Genomic DNA, 17,743 nt, shown 5'->3' on the forward strand with positions numbered 1-17,743 from the left:
TCTGCCCAAATCGTGAGATAAAGAAAGAGAGAAAGAAGAAGAAGTGATCGGCCAAAGCCTTGGCCGAGTGTGTTGGTGACTGATTCAATCCGAAAATTGGTCTGAGGAAGTTGAGATTGCTGATGATGAGTAACAGAGGCACGGAGAGGGGCTTGAGCACGCCTGAACGCACGCCCAAGGTGAGTAGGATGGACTAAACCTTCCTGCCATGGCCGCGGTGGAATTCCGTGTGGGTTGTGGCCGGATTGGTGAAGCCAGACCTATCTCTTCTCATTATCCTTATATTCCATCTCTGTTCCATCTCTATTCTGTATGTGACTGATGATTCGAAGTCAGAGGGATAAGATCAAGGCCTTGACCGGTCCAGGAACATAGTCCTTGGACGTTGGCCGGTTGGGCTGATCAGGGCCGAGTTCTATATGAACAAGGCCGGATCTGTAAGATCCGATTGTGGATTCTTCCTAGTTGGGATTTATCATGAATTATCATGGGTTCCAACTAATTTTATCAGATGAACATAGAGGTGGTCAGTTTGGCCGGTTTGGCTAGTTAAGGCCGACGTTTAGCGGGGCCGGGACCGGTTCTGGTGGTTCTGACTTAACCATTCTCTTAGATAGGATTTATCATGAATTATCATGAAGCCAGTTTAGTTTTTGGGAATTTATTTGAGTAGGTCAGATTTGGGACTAGAACATGGCCGGTTTAGATTGACTGAGTCACTGGGTTGGATCTCTCTTGATTGGTGTGGCCGTGTGTTAGTTGGGTGTTCTGGAATCTTAGGTGGTGTTCTGATTTTGGCGGTGTGCCTTGTAAGTGGAATGGTTAGTTAGGGAACATAGAATAAGTGAACCGAACCATGCTATGCTATATATGATCGTTAGGGTATCGGTTTGTACTTACGTATATGTTTTGTGTTGTGTGATGGTTTGAGGACCAGCCCAGGACCGTGGCAAGGCCAAGGCACCATGAAGACCTTAGCCGTGGAAGGATGTGTGGGATTTGGGATATTACTATATTTAGAACTTATGATTAGCCTACTGTGCAACTGAACCTATGTATTGAATCACATGTTTGTTATTAATAAAGATACGATTTCTTCTTATCCGTTTAGTCTTAGGAATAAGTTGCTTGAACCTCATCTAACTGATCAGGACTTAGGAATTATTGAACTTTAAAACTGAACAAAACTAGTAATAGGAGTTAAGTGAGGCCGCGGGTCCAAGTTGGGCTTAGAAGCCAGGATCGGGTCTTACAAGTTGGTATCAGAGCGGAGTTGCTTCTAGGATTGTTATGGGGTATGGGGATCACCACACATCCGGCTGGGTCTCATGGTAAGGTCTGGTTGATTGCGTAGTTAGCCTAAGGATTTGAGTGTTTTCCGTATATGAGCTGATGAAGAAACTAACATTGTGTGTTTACTTTGAATCCCAAGGGTACAAAGAAGTCTAGGACTTCTCGGAAAGGGAAGGAAGCAGCTGGTGCGTCCGACCAAGCGGGAACAGTTGGGGCTAACCCAACTGTGTTGTTGCCAATCCAAACGGATGGGGCAAATGTGGAGTTCGGACCGCCTGTTGTTCAGGTGAATCCGACTTAGCTTCGCATGGATGGATTGGGACGCCAGCTGGAACCGGAGCTGGAACCAGCTGATGGAGCTAGATGACAACAAGAAAGGGGGTTTGAGGAGCAAGGAGAGTCCTCGCAGACTAGTCGCCAGGACGATCAGATAGGCGGAACAGCTGGTCAAGTGAATCAGACTGCTGAACCGTCTATGAAAGAAGTGCTTGAAGCCATGAAGGCTATGGGGACTCAGATCTTGGCCTTGACCCAGGCATTCACGCCAGTAAGGACAGCCATTCCCTTGGGGAATGACCGGACAGGTCCAATTGCGGCAGCTCAGGCAGCTGGTCGAGGAGCTCAGCAGCAGTTGGAGGAAGTGGCTGAGGTGATTGAAATCGATCCCCCAGCTAGAACAGCTAAGAGGATGGATTATCTGAAGCTGCTGGAGCACATATCCAAGCTGGGCACTAAACACTTTGCTGGAAGTGTTGATCCATTAGAGGCTGACGAGTGGAGGAGCAGACTAGTCCGTAATTTCAGCTCAACTCGATGCCCAGATGACTACAAGAAGGACATTGCGGTTCATTTCTGGGAAGGTGATGCTCACAACTGGTGGTTAGCTCTAGACAAGCGTACCAGTGGCAGCATTGAACGCTTCTCTGATTTTGAGGTTGAGTTCAACCACAAGTACTTCCCAGCTGAGGCGTGGGATCGCCTAGAAGCTAAGTTCTTGGACCTGGTCCAGGGTCGCAGGACAGTAAGGGAGTATGAAGAGGAATTCAACCGCCTCAGGCGTTATGTGGGTAAGGAGTTAGAGGACGAGTCAGTACAGGTTCGTCAATTCATAAGAAGCCTAAGGGTTGAGCTACAAACCTACTGCTCAGTTCGCACCTTTCACACTGTGTCCGAGCTGGTTGAAAGGATGGCCATGCTGGAAACTAACCTGGCCGAGGAGGCTAAACTAAAGACCCGGAGTCACACGACTCCTAGTGGTGGTAATAATGACCGCAAGAGGAAAAGGGACCAGGCTGAGGAAGGTAAACCTTCAAGTGGTAGGCTTGAGTGTCCCAAATGCGGCAGACATCATGGTGGTGAATGCTGGAGAGAAATGGGAGCCTGTCTCCGATGTGGCAAGATGGATCACTCAGCTCGTGACTGTCCTAGACAGGAGCAAGGGGCTAGTGGAGACACCAGGACATGCCACTACTGTGGGAAGAAGGGACATCTCCGTAAGGATTGTCCTAAGCTGTCGTCCGGACCCAGCAAGAGTCGAGGAGAGGCTAGCCGGCCGGATCAGAACCGCGGGCAGACTTCAGCACCGCGCGTTTATGAGTTGTCTAAGGATGAGGACAGGACGGGACCATTCCAAGAGATCACTGGTAATTGTCTGATCTTGACCTTTTCAATTCAATAGAATTGCATGGTACGAAACTTAGAATGGTTAGATACTTAGATTGGGTCGTATGTAGGAACCCGAAGTATTGGTGGTGTGGAAACACATGTACTTTTCGATACTGGTGCTACACATAGCTTTGTGAGTCCAGGGATGCTCGGAAAGGGGTTATTCCAGTTGGGAATGGGGGATTGTCCTTAGGGTAGTTTACGCGGCCGGTGGGCAAGTTATGAGTTCACTAGGAGTGATTCGGACATCCCAGTGGAGATCCAAGACAGGGTCATGCCTGTGGATCTTTTGGTAGTTCACCTAAAGAATCACGAGGTGATATTAGGTATGGACTGGCTTGGAAAGAACCGGGTCACTCTTGACTATCACCGGGGGCGCGTGCAGTATGAGGGTGGGTGTGGATCTCCGGTCAGGTTCCAAGGTATACGTCCGATCTCTGGATGCTTGGTGGTGTCAGCAATCCATGTTGAAAGGATGCTGAGGAAGGGTTGTGAAGCTTATTTAGCCACAATCGCCACTAAGGAGGTCGTAGGGGGTGGTGACCCGGAGGGAATACCGCTGGTCCGGGAGTTCCATGATGTGTTTAGGTCACTACAGGGCATTCCCCCAGATAGGTCGGACCCATTCATAATAGAACTGGAACCAGGGACGGCCCCGTTATCCAAAAGTCCCTACAGAATGGCTCCTGCCGAAATGGCCGAGCTTAAGAAGCAACTGGAGGAGTTGCTGGATAAGGGTTTTATAAGACCTAGTGTATCACCTTGGGGAGCACCGGTTCTTTTTGTCAAAAAGAAAGATGGTAGCTCCCGGTTGTGCATTGACTGTCGAGGGTTGAACCGGGTTACTGTGAAGAACAAATACCCATTGCCTCGGATAGATGAGTTACTGGATCAGCTCAAGGGTGGAAATTGGTTCTCCAAGATCGATTTGGCTTCAGGGTATCATCAGATCCCTATTGAACCCAATGATGTTAGGAAGACTGCATTCCGAACAAGGTACGGCCACTACGAATTTGTAGTCATGCCATTCGGACTAACCAATGCACCAGCAGCCTTTATGAAGATGATGAATGGTATCTTTCGGGATTTCTTGGATGAATTTGTAATCATCTTCATTGATGACATACTATTATATTCTAAGAGTCAGGAAGACCATGAGAGGCATCTAAGGGCTGTGCACGGACGGTTGAGGGAACAACAGCTCTTTGCCAAGTTGAGCAAGTGCAGTTTTTGGCAAAGGAGTGTTGGGTTCCTTGGACACATCGTGTCCGATCAAGGAGTCTCGGTTGATACAGAGAAGATCAAGGCCATACAGGAATGGCCACGACCTAAGAGTGTCACGGAAGTCAGGAGTTTCCTAGGGCTGGCCGGTTACTACAGGAAGTATGTCAAGGGGTTTGCCAGTTTGGCCCAACCGATGACACAACTAACTGGGAAGGATGTGAGATTTGTATGGTCTGAAGGGTGTGAGAAGTGTTTCTCTGCCTTGAAGAATATATTGACGAATGCACCCGTTCTAGTGCTACCAGAGGCGGACCAACCATATGTGGTATACACGGACGCATCCATCACCGGATTGGGATGTGTATTGACACAACACGGAAAGGTCATTGCCTATGCCTCTAGGCAGTTGAGGAAGCACGAGGGTAACTACCCAACCCACGACCTGGAAATGGCCGAGGTAGTGTTTGCTCTCAAGATATCGCGATCATACTTGTATGGTGCCAAAGTTCAGATTCTGACTGACCACAAAAGCCTCAAGTATATATTCACTCAACCTGAGTTGAATTTGAGACAAAGAAGATGGATGCGTTCCACAATGTGTTCCATGTCTCGCAACTAAGGAAGTGTCTATCAGACCAAGACGTTTACATTCCGGAGATACCCTCTGATTTAGGAACGAACCTCACCTTGGAGACAAGGCCGGTTCGGATCATGGACAGAATGGAAAAGGCAACCCGGAACAAGACAACTCAAATGCTCAAGGTAATTTGGGAGTGCAACGGTCGAGAGGAAGTAACTTGGGAAACAGAGGCAAGAATGAAGGCTGAGTTCCCTGAGTGGATGAGGCAATTTGAGGAAGAGTCCCTTGGTTCGGATTCGAGGACGAATCCATATCAAGTGGGGGAGACTTGTAGCATCCCCGATCCTAGATAGGATCGTTGGGACGAGCCATGATGCGAGGAGACGCACCAGACAGGTCATTTGGCCTAAGGACAAGCGTATCATGGCTCAAATAATAAGGTTAAGGGTATCAGGGAGCTGAGACTTAACCAGGATGGGTTAGAAGGAGGTGTAGGAGAGCTGGCCGGGTGATCTAACAGATGGGCGGGGCCGGGAACAAGCTCAACCAGCTTAGGACAGTGTGAAACCAGCACACTCAGTCCTTGGAAGCTCACTGGAGCTGATGGGTTAGCTCACTCAGCTGAGGCCAGCTAGTGCCCAGCTCAACTCAGCTCGGTGGAGTGTTAAGGTCTGGGCCGGTGTGGCCGGGTCATGGGCGGTTATGGGCTGGTGGGGTCTTGGCCTGAACCACCAAGGGTCCGTGGGGTCTTGGCTTTGGACAAGGGACTCTGGACAATGCTATGGGCCTGATTTCGGACAGCCCAAAGGAAGGGAAGAGCAGTTGGGCAGTTACTTCTGAAAAGGTGCCAAAGGGGGCAGTTTTGTGCCCTTTCTCTCTAACTGCTTGGCCGGTTTCTCCAGGGAAGTTGGGGCTGGCTTCCTCTATAAATAGAGAGTCCCTGGCACAGAAAATGGCACAATTTTCTTAAGGGAAAGCTCTGCCCAAATCGTGAGATAAAGAAAGAGAGAAAGAAGAAGAAGTGATCGGCCAAGGCTTTGGCCGAGTGTGTTGGTGACTGATTCAATCCGAAAATTGGTCTGAGGAAGTTGAGATTGCTGATGATGAGTAACAGAGGCACGGAGAGGGTCTTGAGCACGCCTGAACGCACACCCAAGGTGAGTAGGATGGACTAAACCTTCCTGCCATGGCCGCGGTGGAATTCTGTGTGGGTTGTGAAGCCAGACCTATCTCTTCTCATTATCCTTATATTCCATCTCTGTTCCATCTCTATTCTGTATGTGACTGATGATTCGAAGTCAGAGGGATAAGATCAAGGCTTTGACTGGTCCAGGAACATAGGCCTTGGACGTTGGCCGGTTGGGCTGATCAGGGCCGAGTTCTATATGAACAAGGCCGGATCTGTAAGATCCGATTGTGGATTCTTCCTAGTTGGGATTTATCATGAATTATCATGGGTTCCAACTAATTTTATCAGATGAACATAGAGGTGGTCAGTTTGGCCGGTTTGGCTGGTTAAGGCCGACGTCTAGGGGGGCCGGGACCGGTTCTGGTGGTTCTGACTTGACCATTCTCTTAGATAGGATTTATCATGAATTATCATGAAGCCAGTTTAGTTTTTGGGAATTTAGTTGAGTAGGTCAGATTTGGGACTAGAACATGGCCGGTTTAGATTGATTGAGTCACTGGGTTGGATCTCTCTTGATTGGTGTGGCTGTGTGTTAGTTGGATGTTCTGGAATCTTAGGTGGTGTTCTGATTATGGCCGTGTGCCTTGTAAGTGGAATGTTCAGTTAGGGAACATAGAATAACTGAACCGAACCATGCAATGCTATATATGATCGTTAGGGTATCGGTTTGTACTTACGCATATGTTTTGTGTTGTGTGATGGTTTCAGGACCAGACCAGGACCGTGGCAAGGCCAAGGCACCATGAAGACCTTAGCCGTGGAAGGATGTGTGGGATTTGGGATATTACTATATTTAGAACTTATGATTAGCCTACTGTGCAACTGAACCTATGTATTGAATCACATGTTTGTTATTAATAAAGATACGATTTCATCTTATCCGTTTAGTCTTAGGAATAAGTTGCTTGAACCTCATCTAACTGATCAGGACTTATGAATTATTGAACTTTAAAACTGAACAAAACTAGTAATAGGAGTTAAGTGAGGCCGCGGGTCCAAGTTGGGCTTAGAAGCCAGGATCGGGTCTTACAACGCTGGCCCTTCCCTTGGCAGATTTTGGACAACCATAGACTGTCCATGGACTGCCCATCAGTACACATATAAGCACGCTGACCACACATATCAGCATGCTCGTCCTTCCCATGGACTGTTGGTTTACTGATTTTGGACAACTGATGCACAATGTCAGTACACATATCAGCACGCTGGCCCTTTTCGTGAACTGTTCGTGTACTGATCTGGACATGAGCTCAAGTTTTGATGTACTGGACTGTCCAAGTCAATCTGATTGATGCTAGCCCGAGTTCTAATGAACCGATGGTCCAAGTGTACTTATGCTGGCTCGACTTTTCATAATCCCACCAAGTGTTAACATTTTTCCCTTGGTTTTTATTGTGGTATGATCGAGGCCAAGCATACTGAACCGGCAAGCGTACTGAACGGCAAGCGTACTGAAGGGCAAGCGTACTGAAGGGATGAATGAAAACTCTTTTGGGTTTTAATGCTCCCATCAGGATGCTTTTGGCCGAGACTGGTGCACATGCGGGCTGCATTTCATTGGCCAATCTGAAATATTAAGGCGAGAGTGAATTTCACCAATTAAAAATCTCGAACCTTCGATGACGTCTTCTTATATACTTGAATTTTTTTTTGGGTTTTTTTCTTAACGTTTTGGGCGGAAAGTTTGATTGGAAAGGGGGAGGGTCGAATCTTAGTGACAAAGGACTGAATCTCAGTGGATCATGGCAGCAAGGCCACTCTGGACTTACAATACCGCGTCGTGTATTTAAGTCTTCTGCAAAGGATTCTTCCTGCCGCTCGGTGGTAATACTAGTGAGGCGATCCGCCGAACGGACTTAGCCAACGACACGTGCCTTTTGGAGCCAAAGCTCCTAGTGAGGGTTGGCAATCGGGCAGCGGGCGCATGCATCGCTTCTAGCCCGGATTCTGACTTAGAGGCATTCAGTCATAATCCAGCGCACGGTAGCTTCGTGTCACTGGCTTTTCAACCAAGCGCGATGACCAATTGTGTGAATCAACGGTTCCTCTCGTACTAGGTTGAATTACTATTGTGACGCGGGCATCAGTAGGGTAAAACTAACCTGTCTCACGATGGTCTAAACCCAGCTCACGTTCCCTATTGGTGGGTGAACAATCCAACACTTGGTGAATTCTGCTTCACAATGATAGGAAGAGTAGTGGTATTTCACTTTAGACCGCGTACTTTTATGGAAGTCCTGAAAGGATTCTCTCAGGGCTATCGTGGATGGAAGAGTTACTTTTTTTACGTTAGATTGGATCAAGCCTCGGTTGCCGTGGAGTGCCTTCCCTCGTTCAGGCGACTGTGGGGGGGGGGGGGAGGAGGTAACGTGTTGAATGATCACTCGTTGTTTTCTTACCACCCGTTTTTTACTTTATATCTGAACTATGTCTATTTTGTAGTGCACAACCCCATTCCTCCTTTTCTGGAAGATCTGTGCGTCGTCCGAAACCTTCTCCGTGGTGGCCTGCTGTTTTGGGGTTACTTCTCTCCCGAGAGGGTCCGTGCTGCGGTCGAGACTCATCGATCTCGTTTCAGCTCGTCGATTGATGATGACATGGGGTGTTTTTTGAAGATACCACCTTGCCTGCTGTCTATGCCACTGGGCAGAGCAGTGGTCAAAGGCCGCCCGACGCTGAGGATGATGCAGAACTGACCGTTGAGGATCCCGTCTTTGGTGGGTGAGAAGGGAGCGATTGGATGGACTGATCCTTTGTGCCGATGGTTGAGTTCGATTATCATTTATCTGTTTTTGGCCGAGTATGGCCTTTTAAATTTGGATTTCGCTTAGGCCTAGATGGCCGTATTTGTATTTACGGGGACTGGCCGTTGGTGGCTTTGAATCCCTTACCGCTTTACGCGGTTTTATATATATGATGAATGTATCATTTTGAGTTTTTCCTGAGTAGGTTAGAAGTAAATATCAGTTTTCGTCTCATATTTAATTCCGATGAGACGTTCAATCTGTTGGTTTGTTCGTGATTTTTGTAGAAAATTACTTATCTTTACGATTTTTGGGAACATTGAGATGTTAACGGAGAGACATGGTTTAGGATCTCGTATCTTTTAGATATCATGTCTTGAGATGTTTGAGACCAGAGCGTTGGGTTTAGGGCAAGACCTAGGTTTACTTTCAGTTAAGGTTTGTGCGGTGACTAGCCGGCTATCGTTTTTCCTGTTGCAATTTCTTCCTGACTCGTACCGATTTAAAGTCCACAATAGGTTCTCGGCTTATATGACTTGTATGGTACGAATCGAGCATCTTCTCAGAGGCAATTTTTAAGCCAACTAGGAGTGCTAAACCAAAATTTCAGATTTTTGTTGTAGCGCGCTTTCTTCCTTGTGTTGGACGTTTTGAAGATCAAAAGAGTGATGGAATTGCGTCTGTTTAAGACGGCTGGCGTGTTCGTCAGGGCCAATCGACGAACTGGGTGTAAGGTTTTGGTGGTCGCGTTCGGACAATTTGTTCGTATTATCTTCGAATTTTAACTTTGCGACGTCTCGCAGTTGTTTGAAAGATGATAGTTTTACAATTTTGGGCCGGATGAGGCCGCAGACCAAAGTCTTAACGTTTCCAAGCATGTCCGGAAAGTTTTTGCGTTTAACTGAAGCGTAAATGTTTTTGATAAAAAGGAGCAACGTAGATTGTAGTAAACGTTTTTGAAGTTTCTAAAAATTCGATTACAATAATGAAGATTTTTCTTAATGGGAGTATACGAGTATACGCACCCACTCCCCCCCCTTTTTTAGAGAGGGGGATAGCTGAACTCGTCTTTTGACGAGCTGCCTACGTACCCCTTTCGAGGATCAAGCCATATCGTAGTTCTGTTTCATGCCGCGAGCGTTTTTACTCGGCGGTAGACGTCGCGCTGTCCGCCTTAACCGTGTTGATCGTGGCTGGGTCAACGCTATTTTCCGGATGTTCCGATTGAGTTGTAGCGTCGGCTTCGGACTCGTGTCAAGTTTCGACGTCCGATGCGTTTGCGTCGGCAGAAGATTTTAATTCGTCTTTCCTTGGGGCATTTTTGGCCGAAGATTGATCCATCTTCGTGCGTTTTCGATTCGCAGTTGCAGAAATCGTGAGTTGCCTTAACTTGTGCCCTGCGAGGAGGCATAGCCCGACTGTTTTTGGCATCCCCAGATAGCCGCGACTCCGCTTGAGGTCGGAAATTTGAGAGCCAGGTGGTAGGTTGATGGAACTGCTTGCATGGCATAGAGCCATAGAGTTCCCATGATCATGTTGTAGATAGCGGGATGATCGACTACCGCGAACTCTACGATTTTTGTGATCTCCTTGGCCATGACTGGCAACTGGATTGATCCAAGAGTCATCGATACTTCACCTGAAAAACCCGTGAGCGGTTTTGGCGTTGGAATTACTTCTCCGAGTTTGATGCTCATCCGCTTGAGAGTGTCGCGGAAGATTACGTTGACCGTGCTTCCCGTGTCGACGTGTACCCTTTCGACTTCTAAGTCTTGTATGACGAGATCTATGATGAGCGGATCGCAGGGAGGTTGATCGATGCCGCCTGCGTCCTCCTTTGTGAAGGTGATCGAGCAATTTTGGCCATCTCGGGGAGGAGCCCATGTAGGCCAATTTGCACTCGACTCTGCCTTCCATTGGTAAGCCTTGATGGCCGACACAGTATCGCTGCAGTATTGTGATCCTCCGATGATCATGTTGACTCGGCGACGATTGTTATCATTCCCCTTGTCGTCCGGCCTCCTACCGCATTTATCCCCAGGCTGGTTTCGTTGAGGGGATTTTTCAGAGGGCGGATTTGTGTCCGTCTTTGGAGGGCGATCAGAGTCAAGGATGAGATCCTTGCCGCTGGTAACTTCCGAGAGCTCTCCAGCGAGTAGCTTCGCGGTCAGCCTTGCTCCCAAGACTTTGCAATTGGTCGTGGAGTGTCCTCGGGACTGGTGGAACTCGCAGAAGGTGTTTTCGTCATACCCTTGATTGCGGGTCCACGTGTTTCCCGTGGTTCGGCCTTGATCCGAATTGATCGCATAATTATGCGCCCCTTGGAGATCTTCCCCCCCCCGTGATGGTTGTACTTGTCGTTACGAGAGTTCTTCTTTCTCGCTTTCGGATCCACGTCCTTCGAGGATGGTCTTGTCGCCTTATGTTTTTGCGATAAGACTTTAGTTTCTTCCTCGACTATAATGTAGTCTGTTGCTTTGTGGAGGGCGTCATGGATCGTTCGCAGTTTTTCGAGGGTTATCCACTTTCTGAATTTTGACTTGCACCAGAGCCTCTTTCTCAGCGCGTCAATGGCCACTTTGTCGCTTATCCCGCTGACCCTGGACATTATCAGCTTGAACCGGCTGATAAACTCGCGGAGGGGTTCGTCTTCCCTCTGGGAGAGACTCCAGAGATCGACTTCGGAAGTTTCTCTGTCTATGAAAACAGAGTATTGTTTGTGAAATTCCGATGCGAGCTGTCGGAATTTCCCGATAGTGTTGCGATGGAGGCGCGCGAACCATTCGCGCGCTGCTCCTTCCAGATTTTCGACGAACAGGCTGCAGTAGCCGGCATCTTTTTCGCCGTTCTTCAGTCTCGCTCTTCCCATCGTGATGTGGAAAGCCTAAAGGTGTGCTTTTGGATCGGCCGTACCATCGTACTTTGGTACTTTGATTTTTCCCGGACCGGATATCCTCATATCCGAAATGCGACTGGTAAAGGGGGTCTTCCGAGCTCTTTCCAGCAGTCGATCGATTTCGGGGGCTGCACTAGTAGCATGATGGATTTGAGACTTTACGGCTCTCACTTCTGCCGCAGTCTTGGTGATGTAGTCGCAAAGATCGCGGATATCCGACGTCTCCTCAGTAGATTTCCGAGCCTGTCTGTGTTTACTGCGAGCGAGCTCGGTTTGCTTTTCAGCCAAACTGGTTTGCTCGGTTTGTCGAACGGAGCGCTTTCCCGAGCAGAGCGGCTACTGGTCCTTCTTGGATGTCTGTCGACATCTTTGTCGGTGTCGTTGGAGACATCGCTAGGATCCAGGTCAATGCATTCGGCTTTGTTATCCTCCGAATCCTTTGCAGGAGGCGGAGGACTTTCAGGGTTCCCCTTTTCGATGTGAGATTTCTCGCTAGGGCTTTGACCCGAAGGTCGTTCCCGCACGACCCCAGATGTGTCAAGTGGGGTAGCGAAGTCGAGCCTCTTCCCGCAGATTTTAGTGGTTCAGCGGGGACGGATTGCTCGGGTCCTTGCAGTTAAGGTTTCAACCTGTTTGGTCATGGTACTCACGAGCTTATCCTGCTCTTCCGACCTTTTCTCATAGGTGGCGAACATTTTTTTAAACTCCTCGAGCGCCGCGGCGTTGGCTGGTGCGTTGGCCGCGGATACGTCCGCTGCTGGAGTGTGGAGATTGGTGCCGCTGCCTCCGTTAAGAGGAGTCTGCACGTAATCCGCGTCGTTAGTTGACATGTCTGATTGAGTGTGGTGTGGCTTTTGCGGGTTAGATTGATCCGTATCCCCCTCCTTCTAGCGCCAAACTGTGGGAACCAAGATTTGCACTGTCGATTTTTGTTTAAATAAGTAAACTAGGAAAACCCTAATTTCCCAGAGGACCCAGATATCTCCTAATACCACACGTCAAGCAATCAGAACACGAGAATAACAACGATAAAAGTAAGAAATCGAAAAAGAGAGCCAAGAAGATCTTATTCCGAATTTGCGTATGAGTGTTTACAACAAGGTATAAGCCTGGCCTCGAGAGCTGTCGGCGAGATTCCTAGTTCTAGCAACCCTAAGACGGCTAAACCTAATTGAGGCGCAGCTCGAAATAACAAAAACGGAAAATTGCCTAAATTGCTCTAAGTGCTAAGTTTTCTTTGAAAAATCCTCTCTCCACGCTCCTCGCCTAGGACTCCTTATATACTAGCTTCAAGGTCGGTTTACGCTATTACTCTTCTGCCCTTAAGCCGTCATAGCATAAAAATGGAGATATTCCATTTTTCACGATCTTCACAATTATCTTCAAAACTTCCGTATTTATCCGCGGAAACTTGACATTTATCCTTCCTTGTGGACCAAGCGTAAACAGTGTTGTGGTTTACGGGCTTTTGGTTAAGAAATCGTAGGATGGGCCCCGAGTCGTGTTTTAGGTCCCTTTGGGCCGTCTTCCGACTCGAAGCGTTTACTACGATTTCTTTCGATAAGGAACAAACTTTCCGCGGTATTAATCCGCAAAGTTTGATCGATGATTTAGAATAGCTGAAAAAATAGACTGAGCTAGCTACGGTCTTCGGGAGATAGCATTGAAGGTTTGACGAGAGTGCATGGACTGATGTCGTCTCGACGTTTCGGAAGAGCTCGGTCGCTGCATAGCGATCGAGCGGGACGAATGCTCGGTCGCTATGTAGGGACTGAGCTTGGCTCGGGCTCGGTCGCTATGTAGTGACCGAGCGGGACGAGCGCTCGGTCGTTACGTAGCGACCGAGCTTTGGCTCGAGCTTGGTCTCTGCGTAGCGACCGAGCGGGACGATCGCTCGGTCGCTACGCAGCGACCGGGCGGGTTGGATGCACGGTCGCTATGTAGCGACCGAGCTCGGCTCGGATTTGGTTGCTACATAGCGGCCGGACAGCGTGTATGTGCGGTAGTTACGCAATGACCGAGCTTGGTTCGTTTGCTTTGAGCCTTCAAAGATACTTCTTCGTTAAGACTTCGTATTGGTTATTATTTTTTTTTACGAAAATTATATTTTTCTTTTTACTATCTTTTTCGGAAATGCGATTTCCTAGGGTTTTCGGGTGATAATTCCGTCGTTACCGTTTTTGACCCAAACATCCGCCAGCACACATAAGGCGTCTGTGGCTGTCCGTATGTGTCCGTGTGTGTCCGTCAGCACACACAGAACGTCCGTGGCTGTCCGTGTGTGTCTGTGTGTGTCCATCAGCACACACTGGACGTCAGTGTCTGTCCATCAGTACACATATCAGCACGCTGGTCCTTGGACTCAGCACGCTGGTCCTTGGACTCAGCACGCTAGCCCTTCCCGTGGACTGTTTGGGTAATTTTGGCCCACGTGGGCTGTCTGTTCAGTACACACAGGATGTCCGTGGGTATCTTTCAGCACACACAGGACGTCTGTGGGTGTCCGTCAGCACACATAGGACGTCCGTAGCTGTCTGTGTGTGTCTGTGTGTGTCCGTCAGCACACACAGGACGTCTGTGGCTGTCAATCAGTACACATATCAGCACGCTGGTCCTTGGACTCAGCACGCTGGCCCTTCCGGTGGACTGTTCGGGTGATTTTAGACTATGTGGGCTGTATGTTAAGTACATACAGGACGTCCTTGGGTGTCTGTCAGCACACACATGACGTCTGTGGCTGTCTGTGTGTGTCTGTGTGTGTCCGTCAGCACACACATGACGTCTCTGGCTGTCCATCAGTACACATATCAGCACGTTGGTCCTTGGACTCAGCACGCTGACCCTTCCCGTGTACTGTTCGGGTGATTTTGGCCCACGTGGACTGTCTGTTCAGTACACACAAGACGTCTGTGGGTGTCCGCCAGCACACATAGGACGTCTGTGGCTGTCCATGTGTGTCCGTGTGTTTTCGTGTGTGTCTGTGTGTGTCCGTCAGCACACATTGGACGTCTGTGGCTGTACATCCGTACACATATCAGCACACTGGTCCTTCCCGTGGACTGTTCGGGTGATTTTAGCCCACGTGGGCTGTCTGTTCAGTACACACAGGACGTTCGTGGGTGTCCGTCAGCACACACAGGACGTCCGTGGGTGTCCGTCAGCACACACAAAACGTCAGTGGGTGTCCGTCAGTACACACAGGATGTCCGTGGCTGTCCGTGTGTGTCCGTGTGTGTCCTTCAGCACACACATGACGTCCGTGGCTGTCCATCAGTACACATATCAGCACGTTGGTCCTTCAACTCAGCACTCTGACCCTTCCCATGCACTGTTCAGGTGATTTTGGCCCACGTGGGCTGCCTGTTCAGTATACACAGGACGTCTGTGGGTGTCCACCAGCACACACAGGACGTCCGTGGCTGTTTGTGTTTGTTCGTGTGTGTCCGTCAGCACACACAGGATGTCCGTGGCTGGCCATCAGTACACATATCAGCACGCTGGTCCTTGGACTCCGCACGCTGGCCCTTGCCGTGGACTGTTCGGGTGATTTGGCCCACGTGGGCTGTCTGTTCAGTACACACAGGACTTCCGTGGGTGTCCGTCAGCACACACAGGATGTCCGTGGGTGTCCGTCAGCACATACAGGACGTCTGTGGCTGTCCATGTGTGTACGTCAGCACACACAGGTCGTCTGTGGCTGTCCATCAGTACACATATCAGCACGTTGGTCCTTGGACTCAGCACGCTGACCCTTCCCGTGGAATTTTCGGGTGATTTTGGCCCACGTGGGCTGTTTGTTCAGTACACACAGGACGTCCGTGGGTGTCTGCCAGCACATACATGACGTCTGTGGCTGTCAGTGTGTTTCAATGTGTGTCCGTGTGTGTCCGTGTGTGTCCGTCAGCACTTACAGGAAGTCCGTAGCTGTTCGTGTGTGTCCGTGTGTGTCCGTCAGCACACACATGACGTCTCTGGCTGTCCATCAGTACACATATCAGCACGTTGGTCCTTGGACTCAGCCCGCTGACCCTTCCCGTGGACTGTTCGGGTGATTGTGGCCCACGTGGGCTGTCTGTTCAGTACACAAAGGACGTCTGTGGGTGTCTGCCAGCACTCAAGGACGTGTGTGTTTGTCCGTGTGTTTCTGTGTGTGTCCGTGTGTGTGTCCGTCAGCACACACAGGATGTCTGTGGCTGTCCATCAGTACACATATCAGCACGCTGGTCCTTCCTGTGGACTGTTCGGGTGATTTTGGCCCACGTGGGCTGTCTGTTCAGTACATACAGGACGTCCGTGGGTGTCCGTCAGCAAACACAAGACGTCCGTGGGTGTCCGTCAGCACACACAGGACGTCTGTGGCTGTCCGTGTGTGTCCTTCAGCACACACAGGACGTTCGTGGCTGTCCATCAGTACACATATCAGAACGTTGGTCCTTGGACTCAGCACGCTGACCCTTACCGTGGACTGTTCGGGTGATTTTGGCCCACGTGGGCCCACTGTTCAGTGCACACAGGACGTTTGCGGGTGTCCGCTAGAACACACAGGACGTCCGTGGCTGTTCGTGTGTGTCCGTGTGTGTCCGTGGCTGGCCATCAGTACACATATCAGCAGGCTGGTCCTTGGACTCCGCACGCTGGCCCTTGCCGTGGACTGTTCGGGTGATTTTGGCCCATGTGGACTGTCTGTTCAGTACACACAGGACGTCCGTTGGTGTCCATCAGCACACACAGGACGTCCGTGGGTTTCCGTCAGCACACACAGGACTTCCGTGGCTGTCTGTGTGTGTCTGTGTGTCTCCGTCAGCACACACAGGTCGTATGTGGCTGTCCATCAGTACACATATCAACACGATGGTCCTTGGACTCAGCACGCTGACCCTTCCTGTGGACTTTTCGGGTGATTTTGGCCCACGTGGGCTGTCTGTTCAGTGTACACAGGACGTCTGTGGGTGTCTGCCAGCACACACAGAATGTCTGTGTCTGTCCGTGTTTGTCCGTGTGTGTCCGTCAGCACACACAGGACGTCCGCGGCTGTCCATCAGTACACATATCAGCACGCTGGCCCTTCCCGTGGACTGTTTGGGTGATTTACGCCCACGTGGGCTGTCTGTTCAGTACACTCAAGACGTCCGTGTGTGTCCGTCAGCACACACATGACGTCTCTGGCTGTCCATCAGTACACATATCAGCACGTTGGTCCTTGGACTCAGCACGCTGACCCTTCCCGTGTACTGTTCGGGTGATTTTGGCCCACGTGGACTGTCTGTTCAGTACACACAAGACGTCTGTGGGTGTCCGCCAGCACACACAGGACGTCTGTGGCTGTCCATGTGTGTCCGTGTGTTTTCGTGTGTGTCTGTGTGTGTCCGTCAGCACACATTGGACGTCTGTGGCTGTACATCCGTACACATATCAGCACACTGGTCCTTCCGTGGACTGTTCGGGTGATTTTAGCCCACGTGGGCTGTCTGTTCAGTACACACAGGACGTTCGTGGGTGTCCGTCAGCACACACAGGACGTCCGTGGGTGTCTGTCAGCACACACAAAACGTCAGTGGGTGTCCGTCAGTACACACAGGACGTCCGTGGCTGTCCGTGTGTGTCCGTGTGTGTCCTTCAGCACACACATGACGTCCGTGGCTGTCCATCAGTACACATATCAGCACGTTGGTCCTTCAACTCAGCACTCTGACCCTTCCCGTGCACTGTTCAGGTGATTTTGGCCCACGTGGGCTGCCTGTTCAGTATACACAGGACGTCTGTGGGTGTCCACCAGCACACACAGGACGTCCGTGGCTGTTTGTGTTTGTCCGTGTGTGTCCGTCAGCACACACAGGATGTCCGTGGCTGGCCATCAGTACACATATCAGCACGCTGGTCCTTGGACTCCGCACGCTGGTCCTTGGACTCCGCACGCTGGCCCTTGCCGTGGACTGTTCGGGTGATTTGGCCCACGTGGGCTGTCTGTTCAGTACACACAGGACTTCCGTGGGTGTCCGTCAGCACACACAGGACGTCCGTGGGTGTCCGTCAGCACATATAGGACGTCCGTGGCTGTCCATGTGTGTCCGTCAGCACACACAGGTCGTCTGTGGCTGTCCATCAGTACACATATCAGCACGTTGGTCCTTGGACTCAGCACGCTGACCCTT

The sequence above is a fragment of the Brassica rapa genome, unplaced genomic scaffold (assembly GCF_000309985.2).
Source record: "Brassica rapa cultivar Chiifu-401-42 unplaced genomic scaffold, CAAS_Brap_v3.01 Scaffold0327, whole genome shotgun sequence".
Lineage (NCBI taxonomy): Eukaryota > Viridiplantae > Streptophyta > Magnoliopsida > Brassicales > Brassicaceae > Brassica > Brassica rapa.